Source organism: Haliotis rufescens, unplaced genomic scaffold, assembly GCF_023055435.1.
Source record: "Haliotis rufescens isolate VD_foot unplaced genomic scaffold, xgHalRufe1.0.p SCAF_9, whole genome shotgun sequence".
Classification (NCBI taxonomy): domain Eukaryota; kingdom Metazoa; phylum Mollusca; class Gastropoda; order Lepetellida; family Haliotidae; genus Haliotis; species Haliotis rufescens.
In genome coordinates this window covers 32,251,865-32,264,376 of record NW_025964383.1, presented here as the reverse complement: position 1 = coordinate 32,264,376, position 12,512 = coordinate 32,251,865, and the positions used below count along the sequence as shown (strand labels likewise).

The 12,512-nt window shown below is 38.9% G+C and overlaps 1 protein-coding gene across 1 annotated transcript in view; it reads right to left on the bottom strand.

Moving 5' to 3' along the window:
• Positions 1–12,512, bottom strand: part of LOC124151408 — a 460,916-nt gene that overhangs the window by 74,867 nt on the left and 373,537 nt on the right. The window lies entirely within an intron of this gene.

Sequence of the window (12,512 nt, the reverse complement as noted above, 5' to 3'; positions counted from 1 at the left end):
ATCATATTGTGTGATGATTGATAACAATCGAATTTTGTGACGTATTTTGTAGCCTTAAGTCATTTTAGGAACCGCGCATGAACACATTGCCTGATTACAACGAACAATGTACTATACAGTGCTAAATGATGTGGAGCCAGGTTTCCAGCACTCTCACATCGGGAAAATCCCTACCTTGTTTTATTGTGAAAGCTATGCACATCGATGTATTGAGGTCATTAAAAGCAGTTCCTGCAATGTGACTTCATTTGCACGTTAATCCTTTTGCGATTAGCAAGTTTATGGGATTAGATTTTGGCATCGATAATATAATTTATTACATGGCAAAAATGTTTATTAACAACTGTTGGATTTATTATCTCTTTTCTTCTTTTCCCTCTTCCCCTCCTCTCGTATTGAAAAACGTTCCCCCCAGGGGAAAAAGCAAGCATAGCAAACTGAGTTTTAAGGTACACACCACTATTCAAGTCTTCATTGCAGTTAAAGGCCACAGACATAGAGGAAAAAATATGTTTGTGTTGTAGATGATTTGTTTGATAATTTCTAAACGTCCTTGCATGAAATATGTTGTTGAGGACAATGATACATTGCTATTTACAGACGACATTAATACAACATTCTTACAGATATTTGGAAAGTGGTACACTGTACATTGTACAGACCATATGTTTATGAATGAATATCAAATATTGATGATACCATGTGTTCTGTGACAAAAATGATGCCTGATGCATTTTCTCATCTTGACTTGTACCATTTGTTCCATATTTATTCATAAACACGTGCTTTTGATATAGTCGGAATCGTATAATAGACTCTGTCCTCAGCGGAAATTATTTATGAGTGTAGAAATGTTTTTGTCTTTTTTTATTGCTTGTCTTTTCTTTAAGGCCACACTCAGCAATTGTCCACTTGTATGATGACACTCTGTCAATGATAGCATCTGGACAAGGTAATGTAATGATTGATATTATGAGGAGTGTCGGGGAAGGATGACACCAAGTCAGCCAAGTCATCAAGTCTGACCACCGGATCATTTTGCATAGCTTGCTAGGGCCCAGGTTAATCAAAAATTCCTAAAGAGTTTCCAAACAATGTACATATTGGCATTGTGTCAATGTACCACAGGAATAATATAGATCAACACGAAGACATCACACTCACCCCACCCCTATGATGTAACTACCCACACGTGGGTCTTCCCTGTGTGACATCTTGAGCCCAGGGTGTTTGCCCGCAGTATATGCTAGTATGTGTAATGATATATTATGTTTGTTGTATCAGATAAAAGAAATACGTGAAAAGTAACCGTGAAAATTAGTTGTCATTTACACACTCATGTTCGACAAAACATTCCATTCGCTCCTTTATTGGTACTCACAAATTAATTGATTTATACTGTTGTGTCATTGTAATATTTTGTTCAACAGTGGTACAATTGAATTCCATTGTATACCATTGTTTCTGCTTAGGTTCAGATGAACGTCATAACATTATGTCGACAAGTAACAATGCTATCATCTCTATTAGCTTTTCGCTATTTAGCCCCAAAACAGATTTCACGCATCAGTGACAAAAATTATGGTCGTTGCATTTCCCTTTCTTGACTTGACCATATCTTCCCGTGTTTTTTTCAGGTGATTAAATGACTTGATTTTGTATGTGTTCGCGACGGGCGGCAACGGAGGAGTAGGATACGCTCACGAGCATACGAACACCTGGTATCATCACTATTTGTAAGTGAATCATACAGTCGGAATTGTACAATCGACTCTGCCTTCAGCAGAGATTACTTGTGGCTATGAAAAAGGGTTTGTCCTTTTACTTTCATGCATGATTAAACAGCATACAAATAACTAATGGCAAGGCGTATGGATATGTGTCCGGGCTAACGCTACTTTGAAAGGTATTTCGGTCACAATCATAGCTGTCGTCTAAATATAGAAGCATTCTACAAGCACGGGCATAGTGCTGAAAGGCCAAGACGCATAACCGAGGCGAGTCTCAACCAATGAGTATAACATTCTGGCACACAAAGGACCTGACACTGCAGAGCAAAGGTGACACACAGAAAGAGAGAAAAATATTTCAATAAAATACTTATTTCTGCGACATCCTATTTCAAAAAGTCAATGTCTTAGTCATAATAATATCAATATTTATGAAGGAGAAACAAAATTTAAACAACATAAAAAATGATCCTCTCAAGTGAAACACACATCATGTGAAATCAACCACACAGCAGCACAAAACAATATACAGTGAAATAGAGACATTTTCCCGAATGGTCGGCCATATAGCTTCACTGTCTTCATTGTGACAAGTTAGGTTTCTGTCAAAGTGTTTATTCAGTATCCAAAGGTCTGGACAGACAGGGATGCATTTTCTTCACCGAGCTCAGGCTGCGCTGATCGCATTTGGTGACTTTCTAATCTCTATTAAGGAACAGGCAGTGGCAAGCTAGGCCTGACGGAAACTGGCCCTTGTTTGGCAGATAGGTTTGATTGATGGTGTAATGGTTGTTCTTGCTTGTTCTCGCAAGATTTGGTGAAACTTTATACGTATATAATTCGATGTTACCCGACTTATAATAATAATCCTTATATGCTCTTCAAAAAAGAAACGCATAGCCAGATGTGTATGAGGTAGGAACATACATTTATACGAGGAACCGTACAAGGTATTGAGCTAAAATGTTGTGGAGAGAACGGTTAGTTATTGTAGTCATCTCAGTTATCGGTACATAGGAAAGGTCCAAGGTGAAGGTCAGCTACTATCTATAACGCTATGTTCCCCGTTGTATGCGAATCACATCCTGGGGAATGGTAGCCCACTCGGCCTGCAACGAAAACACAAACGCCAACTGCTGCAACGTCGGGGGTTGTGGTTGACGTCTATCCAATTCATCCTAAAGGTGCTCTATCGGGTTCAAATCCGGGGATTTGGAGGACCAGGGGAGAACATCAACGTTGTTGTTGTGTAGACAGGCTCTTCTGATCCGTGCTTATGCGGTTGTCCTGCTGGAAAACACCGTTGCCGTTGTCTGCAATTGGGAGGACGTATGGTTGGAGAATTTCGTTGATGTATGTTAATCCGTAAGATTGCCCTGGATATGGACCAAACCTGTCCTGCCATGATGAGAGATTTAAGTCCACATCATAACGCTACCCCCATCAAACCTGTCCACTTCCTGTACGCAGTTTCCGGCTTAACGTTCTCCCCGACGTCTGAAGACCCTTGCTCTTCCATTGCCTCGACGGAGGAGAAATCTTGATTCGTCGCTGAATCAGACATCTCTACATCGCAGTTGAGGCCATACCCTGTCGTTGCAGCCATACACCAATGCAGTTGTTGTTGACGATGTTGTCGACTCAATATGACGCGTGGAACAGGACGTGTTGCTCGTAGACCTGCTGCTTATAAACGGGTTCTTACGGCCTGGTCGGAGATTCTGCTCAGTCGTGTTATTTGGGATGCGGTTGTGGTGGCTGTTGTCGTCCTTTCACATAGGTGGCGCAGTCGGATGTAACGACTTTTGGCGGGGGTGGTTACTCTCGTCCCGACCTTGTTGAAACCGATCCCATAGCCTTGTGATGGTGCTGGGGGCTACATTGAAAACCCTGGGTACAGCTGATCGGGATTCCTCTGCCTGCAAGCGGCCTATGACGTTGTTTCTTTGCATTTCTGTTAATCTTGACATGTTGTTGAACTGTCACTGTTCGACTGACGCAGATGCAAGGCACTCGTAGGCCCTGCACTTAAAAACCGTTCTTAGTGCTGCTGCGCGTGCAGTGCGTGCAGCTCCATGGCTCTTTTGTTAATTCACAGGGTGCGGTTTTTTTCGAATCGTACGTGTTTCCCGACTAATGGTTTGCATGTCCTTGTTGTGATCATTGTGCATATGGCAAAAATATTTCCGTTTACGTTTCATTTTTTGAAAGGGTATACCTTATGTTTATAACGTGTCACGTCAGGAAAGGACAACTATTTGTGACATACATATTATCTCACAATTTATTAATATTTGCACCTCTTTCCTTTCTCACAAGTCAATAGGCTTGAATCCCATTGACTTTTAAATGAACTATTTGGGTTCAACACATTCAGTTATTTTTGACGCTTTAAAAATATATAGAGATATGTGTATATAGATGTACATCGATTCATACATTAATGCCACACCTATATTTTTTACACAATTAACAGAAGCATTTATTTCCTTATTGATATCATATTTATTGCTTCTCTATTCTATGAACATTTACCTAGTCTATTTTCTGTGTTTAGCAGGGTTTATTTTCCGTACTGTTCGCACATTGTTACGTGTCGATTACAAATTGAAACAATAAGTAAACTGTCATAGAAATAACAATTGTATTATAAAATGAATTCGATTTAAAATTCAATACAAATTACTGCAATTTATTTGCAATAGCAATACACAATAGCCTGTCAATACAACATTTCATTAAACTATGCAGAATTTATATAAAATATGTTCCATGCATTAATTGTTATATGATGCAGACATTTCTGATGATTATTTTATGCCCTAACGCCGAGCGTCAGGCATATTATTATGTAGTTGAATGTGTGTCATCTTACCGCGACTGTAGTAGATCGTTCGTAATGCTGTCAATGACTCGTCTGTTTCTAATATTTACAAATCACAAGCTGTCGTAATAAACCTTGCTATTGCAAACTGTCACAAAACACAACATTCTATCACCCAACAATATACAGTAACGTTTCGTCATTCAGTGAAACGTCCGGCCTAGAAATTACTGACCAGCAAAGACTTCATACAGAACATAGATGGCAATGCAAGACAACTCTGTGACGTGGTTACTGACAACCACTCCTGGGATACTTCATATACTGTACCTTATTTTGCGTGACCACAAATGAAAGGTTGCTACCAGTGATATCGATCGAGGTGTAATTTTAACCGAGTTGTGTTTGGACTCCTGTTGGTTTGAATAAAATTACAATGCAGACAGGAGGTTTCTGGCCGCCTTAGGTAAACAGTCAATTCAGTAATATTACGGTTGTATATGAACGACACATAAACTATGTGCATTAACTAGCATGTTGAATAACATGACAGATATGGGTAGACGGCATTATGCAATCTAAACAGACCACTTTATGTTTCATTCAAATTTTGGCACCTGGAGTATTTAACTCATTACCTCTGAGCGTTATTTCTGAATTTAAAAATATATATGTTTTAAATTGTTTGAAAGGCATTACTTAGAAGTTGACGGATGACAAAGTAGACAGAATATATGTATAACAACTTCTTTAATACTGTAAAGGCGACGTTTCAGTATAGGTCCTTATACCATTGTCAAGCAAGACTGTCTACTGTGTCTACTGTGTTTATCAATAACTCGATTATAATATCGTATAACACATATCACTAGTTTGAAATATTGTATCGAACATACATATCCACCTCGAATGCCTTGGTATTCCAACAGCAATTATCACCTGTTTGAAACGTCCATATTGAAAGGGTAAATATCACTTCGCACAGTTCAGTGCAGGCGAGGGGAGCCCATGGGACGATTGATGCATTGTTATTTGATTGCATTTGAGACTGGATCTGCAAAAAAAATAATTCTTGTCTGTCTTATCAATGCAGTTACCATTGGCTACTGGCAAAACCTTAAAATAATGATAAGGGAACAAAGGAAGTTGCTATTGATTTACTCACAGCTTTGATAAAATAATTATGTTATTTTGAACGAACACTGCATGTGGAGAATTACACAATGAAGCGCATGGCTGAATAAGCAATTACTTAATCCATAAATCAAAACACCAAACGGTCGGATAATGGCTGTAAATAAAAAATATAAACTACGTCAAACTTGTCATGTGTGTGCACAGTGTTTAAATCGATATATCTTATACATAAATCAATACATTCAATGGTCTGACAACTATGGAATACTGTAAGGGACATTCTCGCGATCTCGCATTCTCGCCATCTCGACCTTTGGAAACTAGGTAAATATGCCCAAAACACGAGAATGGCCAAAATCTCGCGTTCTCGCGATCTCGCATTCTCGTGCGCATGCGTAATATCATAAGGTCAAGGCCCATGCGCACGTTAGTAATCCTTTGGTCATGCCTCTTTCATGCTCTTCTTACACTGATGTCATGGCTTTCTTGTGTGCCTCTTCTATTTGATGCTGTCTAAGTTGTTCCTACGGTTGAGAGCTCCGCCATTTCTCAGGAATCTGTATGTAACCAGTTCGGCACGACTTATTTTATCATATTTTGCTTCATGGGTAAATAGGTCATTCCCTCTGATCCGCAGCAGGAGAGGCTCATCGTTTTGACGTTGAGCTACTTCGATGACATGCTGCAATCCATCCCAACTGAAGTCTGTGAGGCCTTCTGTTGTCCAGCTTCCTTTTGACTTGAATTTCTTTCATGAATACGAAGTACAAAAGATGCAGTCAGGTTGGAAGATAACGGGCTCATAGGATGGACGCCGAAATGAGTGGCCAGCTAGTTCCAAAGATTCAATTTCAGGTTGTTTCAAACGGTCAAGGTTCATTGTAAACCGCTGATAATATTCTCTGTGATAGCCATGGGTTTGTTCCAGAACTGCCGGCAGGCTTGTACATGACACTTCCATTTGATTTGGCGTTTCTGGAGGTTCTGCCATCCTTCTACGCTTGATCTCTCCTTCAGCTTTTCCATCTTCTCATCAGGATCTTTGGCTTTGCACAGTCGTTGTAGTGGGCCATTCTTCAAGCCAGGTACGTGTATGATGCACACTGGCTCTGGATCACTGGGGATACATTTCCATTTAGGTTGAGATGTCAAAGCTGTCTTCGAGTTGTTCCCGGTTGTATAAGATGTTGGTCTCAGTCACAACAGTTCAACCTCAAAAGACACATAATCACGGTGATGACATTGTTACAAGGTGGGACATTTCCATATATATTAACTTGGGTATTCTGTAAGAGAATCTGAAGTATGTAATTGGAATATCATTTATTTCTGTGAATGCATGGTCCCTGTTCATTTCAAGCCATTCATATACGATTTGGACGATTCACATTTTCTGTAAATTGGAAACTCAAGTAGCTAAGTTATGTATGAATTAAATGTAAGTAAGTGAATTCGTCTTTACCTTTGGTGGTGCCCCCCTTCAAATACACCTTAACTAGTAGCTGTACTAAAGAATCTGAAACTCAACTTGAAATGGCAAAATTTGTCAAAATATCAAGCCTGCGTCCAAGAAATTGATTTGTATATTTGCTGAAATAAATAATATTTACGTCATGATCAGTTTTTTGGTACAGCTTTTTGGTTGCCATCTTGAATATGTTACACATGGGTCCATTTCATTCAAAGTTCTGAAGTGGACTCGAGCATTATACTGTGAACCTCTTATATGCATACAAAAGAGAGTGATATCAGTGTTGTCAAGAAGTATTCTGTATGATTGTCCACAAGAAGATCAATAATCAGCCCACATCAAATTATGGTGTTTATATCTGGTTTCCTATGGAATTTAACACATCGAGGTCGGTGAATAACACACAAGATGACAAGCCAAATCCTGAGCATACATCCAAGCGTTGTTCGGATGTATCTAAGCCGAAAATGCAATATTGGATATCCTACTCTGATATTATAAGAGTAAATTTATTCCAAATTGTGCAAAAGATTTTCACCTGATAACATCAAATGTTAAGAAGTACTTCAAAAGATGAACTGGAACATGTGTTTGAAGATGATAGTGGAATCAGGCACACGTAACTAGAACATATAGCGGATTAAAGGTTTCTGCGAGAAGAATTTGGTTTTGTCGGGATATATGACGTTCGATTTGCCATGGGTTGGTCCATATTCACTCAATACCAATTTTTGATAGCTCATTGGAGAGGTACTTATATATGGCTTCCAGTGGTATATCACACTTGAAGATCAGTGGATCACTAGTGAGATGACAACCCAAAACGTAATGATACCCCCAAGTGATATACGGCAAAACCGGGCGAAAACGCGATATAGGGTACCATTCTTTGAAAGGCTGTAACAACAAGTTCGTCCCAACTTTTTTCTTGTTAACATTCAAAATCATGTTTTGTATGTGTATGGGCTTTAATTAGTGGGGTTTGGATGTGGTGTGTGTGTGTGTGTGTGTGTAGCATATCTATAAATAATTGTTTATAAAAATGTGGATCATCATTATTAGGGCCATAAATATTAGCAATTACCATCAATATTTAATGAAACAATTATTAAATTCGCATTTTTATCCTTTTTATATGAATGTATATCGATTTCACAGTTATTGTTACAAAGAATGGCTACCACTCTAGGAAATTGCAAGCCACTGAAACCGTTTTTTAGTTTTTTAACACATGTACTTCCTTTCATCAGTCTTGTCCACCTATTGGATCTGAAACCTAAAATCCACCTATGAGTATCTGGATATTTAAATCAGGGAAAGGCCAAATCAAATTTACTGAGGCTTCGGTAAATATAGTTATTATGAATTAGCTTATATCTTCCTGCTAATCATGCTAATTATTCTGGGAAATCTACGTTAACTAACCTATTGTATAATAAATCGTTAAATTATAAGATCTAACTAAAGACTGATATGCTAGAATCAGCAGGTATCACTACGTATATTAGATCTAGATAATGATGATCAAAATACAATACCTCACTACAAAAAGGAGAGATTAGCATATATATTAATGCTAATTGTTAAATGCAAACTAAGTTTGACTAGCAAAATAAATCTTACTAAAGATTGACGAGATCTTTTCGTATTAGACCTAGACCTTAACGCCATGGTTGTCAAATTCAAAGCAAAATACGCAAAACACACATGTATTTTGTCATTGAAATAAGAGATGGTCTATGCAGTAATCTATCTTGATATTTTGCGGATTGTCATCAATACGTATATTAGATCTAGATAATGATAAACAAAATACAATACATCACTACAAAAAAGAGAGATTACCACATATATTAATGCTAATTGTAAAATGCAAACCCGGTTTGACTAGCAAAATAAATCTAACTAAAGATTGATGAGTATCTTTTCGTATTAGACCTAGACCTAGACCTAGATCCAAACGCCATGGTTATCAAAATCAAAGCAAAATACGCAAAATATACATGTATTTAGTCAAAGAAATAAGAGATGGTCTATGCAGTTATCTATCTTGATATTTTGCGGATTGTCATCAATACGTATATTAGATCTAGATAATGATAAACAAAATACAATACATCACTACAAAAAAGAGAGATTACCACATATATTAATGCTTATCATCACATTAATACTGATATAAGTTTTTATAAATAATACCGTTAGATCTGTTTGGATATAACTAAAATAATAACCTCATCCATATAAAAAATCCACACTCCATGAATATCGAACTCAAACATTTTCAACGTTAAATAATAAACGTTAATCAAACCTAGATCAGATCAGCGGCTAATCAGCTGTTAGCCTAATATAGTTCCATGCCTTCAGCTTTCAAGTCCAATAAGGATGTAGGATATAGCTTGTCAATCACGAATCACTTGCTATGTATATTCTTCGTTGAGACCCAGAGGTCTCCAGGGAGAGTCAGAATCCTCACGAATCTTGAGAATAACTTGGGCACCTACTACATCGATTCTAGTATGCACCTTACAGTCTTTTCTTAACTTGAAGGCTTTTACTGCAAGCAGACCTCTGTGCTTTTTCATCGTAACAGGTAGATCTGTCCGGATACTGACTTTATTCTCTTTCAGCGGTTTCCACTTCTTATAGCTGCGTTCCAGTGTTTTGTTCCTGTCTTTTAGGGAAGCGAACTTTGCAATAATCGACTTAGGTTGTTTTTCAGAATAGAGAAAAGTTGTCGTCTTCCGTTTGAGGCGATGCACCGCCGAAAATGCTATGTAACTCCGAATCGTTGTCGTCGCTAATCAAGGATAGTACTTCCCTAACTGCTGTCTCAGGTTCCTTATGATCCGGTATCCCATAGAATAAGAGGTTTGGCTTGCGTTGTTGAATTTCTAGGAGAAGATTTTTTTCTTCGAAAGGGCTTAATTCCTGGTCATGTTCGGTTACCACTTCTTGAATTTTTTTCTTGTTTTCTTCGATGCTGTTAGCGTTAAAGTTCAAACTTTCAAAAAGACCGTCCATTCTTGTTTGTAGTTTTTTGTTTTCCATTTTGATCATGTCAGTCAGGAGACTTGTATTGGCTTCGATCGTTTTCGTCATATGACTTTTCATCTCCGTAACAGCCTGTTGGATCAAGTCACTTTGAGCGGTCAGTTGTGTGTTAGTCTTGTCACCCGGCATGGCCGCCTCGTTGGTTTTTTTCAGTGGATTCGGAAGTCATTTATTTTTCGTTTTTGTCCATGATATATTTGTCCAGCGTTTCATCTGATTTACTTTTTTTTGTTTTTGAGAAAGACAGCTTTCGACCACTCCTTAAATTAGATGCCATCGTTGGCCATAACTTGTAGATGTGAGTGGATTTGAGAGAGCGATGTGTTGCAAGTCTCGCCTGTTCGTCGCCATAACCGGAAACTTTGTCTTTGTTGGATAAGGTTAACCAGATTGTTACGTGTGCAACCAACAAAATTAATGGAATGAACCAGGCTTAATAAATACAAATTACTGGAAAACAATTACAATTGCGGTACAAAATTCAATCACAGTACAAAACAGCACAGTATAAAATATAATGGCAGTTGTGTTAACATTCACCAAGCAGCAACAGTGGTCAAGCTTCCAAAATAGGATAAGGCTTGATATACAGGGTGAAAACATTAATAATATTTACGCATGTGGTCTTAGTGTAACGTGATATGTCATAGGCATGCGCTTGTCCAACTTAAAAAGAACAAACTCATTCTAGAAAATTACATCATATGCTAGACCAGTTAAGCTGTTCCAGATGATTAAAAACAAAGCAAGATTGAGTCTTTACAAGGATTACTCCTTCATTAGATGTATGAATGCTATGAGGCAGAGAACATATACTCAACAACAAAAGTTCCTGTGACACCAATATCTTAGTGTATTTTATCAAACAAGTAAAGTTTGGTTTTCAATATTGTAGTACATGTAAGGAATCAAGTCACAAAAACGCAACTGCTACAGAAAAGCATGCATTCCATGCAAAAGTTGACTTTTAATGCAAGCCCAATGCATTTCACTACCAAAACAAATGGGTATACACGTGCGTTAACGGGATTCCATATGTATTGTTAAGCATCGTGCTGACAACTACTCAGAAAAACAACAAAATTACGCAATTTATCAACATTACGAATTGCCACGCCTGTCCGAAAATGAGCGTCTGCGAGCCATTGGTATGCTTGAAGCAGGATCGAGTCAACGTGAAGACAATTTAACGTCCACAGAAACACCATTTGGTGTTCATGGCAACGTTGGCAACAGACGAATGCAGTCAGAGGCCATACTCGGAGTGGCAGGCCACGCGTAACCAATAATCGATAAGACAACTGGATTCGAACAACACACCTACGAAATCGATTCCAGCAAGCAACAGTGACTGCAAGAAGCATCCCTGGCCTTCGACGAATATTTTCACAAACCGTACGTCGTTGCCTCAGATGTGCAGGGATTGTCGCCAGAAGACCCGCCAGACGTCCAATTTTAACAGGAAACCACCGTGGTCAAGCACGTCTACAGTGGTGCAGACAGCGTCTACGCTGGACGGCCATGCAATGGGGACACGTTCTATTCACTGACGAGTCTCGTTTTCACCTCAGCCACTGCGATGGGCGGATTCGAGTGTACCGCCGTCGAGGTGAACGTTACATCAATCATTGTGTCATGGAAGAAGAACGGTTCGGGGGCGGCAGCGTTATGGTATGGGGTTGGACTACAGCAAGACAGAGGACCCATTTGATAGTAGTAGAGGGAAATCTCAATGGACAGCGCTACCGCGATTAGATCAGCCCTGTTGTACTACCGTTTTTTCGTCGTCATGGCCCAGGCATTACCTTTCAACATGACGCTTGGCCTCATATTGCTGGACTTGTTCAGGGTTCTCTTCAACAAAACAACGTGAATGTCATCCCCTGGCCGGCTCGCTCCCCTGATCTCTCACTTATCGAGCACATGTGGGATGAGATGGATCGGCGCCTTCGACGTCAACCACGTGTTCCACAGACACTCCAGGAACTTCGAAACATGCTCCAGCAGATATGGACAGATATCCCACAGGACTGGTCCATTCCATGAGACGAAGATGTGTTGCTTTCATCGCAACCAGAGGTGGATATGCACGCTATTGATTTGTAAATTGACATTTTGGCATGTTGATGTTGTTGTTTATATGAAATCACGCATTTTCTGAAGTCAGTATGGCAAATTAAACCATTTGAACACTTACAGGAGTCTTTTATCTGTTGCAAACCGAAATTGTTTCAGATTTGGTAAAAAACATAACTTTGCATTAAATCTTATTCAATGTCACAAGAACTTTTGT